Below are 2,437 nucleotides of genomic sequence, written 5' to 3' on the forward strand. Positions count from 1 at the left end.
GCCATAGAAGGTTGTAGAGCAATGAGGAGCTTCATGTTACATCCGGAAGACCTGATGGGGCTTGCTGTCAGCTTCCTTTGCCCATCCTGGGCAGAAATATCCAAGGTCACTTTTGCTTTAGTATCGTTTTTGGGTCCTTCACCCACCCTGTAAGAGCCAGAATTTATTGAGTGCTTGCTGTGTACCAGGACACTTTTTTTTTCAGGTATAAAAAAGTGTGTTTCTCTTTTCCCCTTTGCAATTCCTTTTGCTTAGATCCAAGTGTGAGGTCCAACTGTTACTACTGGACAAAACCCTTACAACACAGCCCCAAACAAAACCAGGACACTTACTGCTAAGATTGCTCCTCACAGAACCTTATGAGACAGGAACTGTTTTCACCCCCAGTTGGGGAACCCCCGTCCCACCCACCAACAGTGTTTATCTATTTCACACAATTTTCCTGTGATGTAAGATGATCAACCTGCCTGGTTTGCGATGTGGGACTTTCAACACTAAAACCAGGGACATTCTGGGCAAACCAGGACGAGTTGGTCACCCTATAGCACAGCTTGAAAAAAAAAAATCTAAAGAGATCAAACTGCTTTTTGCGCCCAGTGGCCGACACACACAAGACGGCTGAAAGGAGCCATTTAGATGTCATAGTAGCAGCTGAACCAAGCAGGGCACAGCTGAGCCTGCAGAGAGGTGGCGCTGGGGGCCGGAGGTCTGGGCTTGCTTCTGGCTTGCTGCGTGACTCGGGGAGGATGCTGGGTGTCTCTGGGCCCCAAAGGACACTGTTTGCTGGGAGGGTTTGGCAACTGTGGCTGGTCATGGGTTTTCCCTAAGGTGGGTGGTAATGGGGAGGAATGTGCTACAGCCCTGAGGATAAGCCACTCAAGGTGGTGGCAGATGAAGCTCCTCCAACATGCCAGGCCCAGTCCGGCTCCAGGACCTTTGCACAGGCTATGACCTCTGTTTGGGACATCCTTCCTCCACATGCCCTCGTGGCTGTCTCCTTCTCATCATTCAGGCCTCAGCTTCCCCCTCAGAGGGGCCCTCCCTGATCGTCCCAGCTGGAGTTGCACCCCCTGTACCATCACTTTTTTCCACATCACCCTGTTTCAATTCTGACTATTACATCACTATTTGAGATGATCATTTTGGTTTGTTTGTTTGCTTACATAGTCCCTGTCTCTCTCCAGCTTCCTATAGCTCCAGAAAGGTGGGAAACACTGTCTCTTCTGTTCTCTGTTGGGTCTCCAGGGTCTAAAACGGGGCCAGGCATACAATGATCATCAATGTTTGTTGAATGAATAAATGAGCCAACAGGGGCGGAGAAGGTAAGAACACAAAGGTTGGGTTTAATTAAATTTAATTAAGGAACTTGGGTTTGATTCCTAGATGTGCTGTGCACTGGCTGTGTGACGTTGGGTCATTTGCTTAAACTCTCTGTGCCTCTGTTTGCCCACCTGTAAAATGGGAGCATCTAATGAAATAATTCACACAATGTGGCTTGCACAGCGCCCATCAGCTTCTTAGCACTTCCTTGGTGAATCAGTATTCCCAGGGCAGACAGTATCCCACTCTTAGGACCAAATGACCTTCATCTCAGAGACCTCCCCAGGTCAGGACACGTGGACCAGACTCCTGTTTTTTTAATGGCTGTGGGTGTTCCCACAGGATGCATGTTCCATGGTTTATCTACCACATTCCCGCCTATTGGACACATACCACCAACTCCGCAGGGCATATCCTCAAACCGGAGGCTTTGCTCCCACGTGCAGGTGCTTCTCTGGGTTAACGGCCGAGGGCTGGAGTTTTGCTTGATGCCATCGGGCTGTGCTGCAGCCCCACGTGAGCCCTGTTCCCCTAACCCCCAACAATACTTGATTTCATCCCATTTTCGCCAGTTCTTTCCCAATCTGATCAGTGCAAGGTGGAATCTCATTCTGCTTCGATTTTCCATTCCCTTGACCACCGTAACTTCCCCCCCTCCTTCTCTTGGTAGAAGGAATGGGCCCCGGAGACTTGGCCATCGACACCCACAGGCGCACAGCGCAGCGTGTGCCCCACGCGCTGCCTGCCAGCAAGGTCCGCTCAGCCCGGGGGTGAGAGGGAGGGGGACCGGAGAGAAGCTGGCGTGTGCGTGTCTGTGTTGGGAGCTCTGAGCCCCTGGTGGGGCCGCCGACTCCCCCTCTCCCCCCGGATACCACCATAGTGTCACAATGTGTTTCAGCTAAATCCAGAGGCATGCCCCACGGAGCAGCCTCTAGTGGAATGGTTGCGGGGAGGCCGCAGTCAGGTTGCCAACAGCAGCTCAGCAGTGCCCCCAGGCCCCCTCAGACCTGGAGTGTTAGGAAAGAAAAGCTGAAAGATCAGCCAGAGGGCCTTGAGTTCCAGTGTTTCCACCTACTGTCACGGAACCTGGGATGGGTGATGCCCCCTCCCTAAATCA

Source organism: Vicugna pacos, chromosome 22, assembly GCF_048564905.1.
Source record: "Vicugna pacos chromosome 22, VicPac4, whole genome shotgun sequence".
NCBI lineage: Eukaryota > Metazoa > Chordata > Mammalia > Artiodactyla > Camelidae > Vicugna > Vicugna pacos.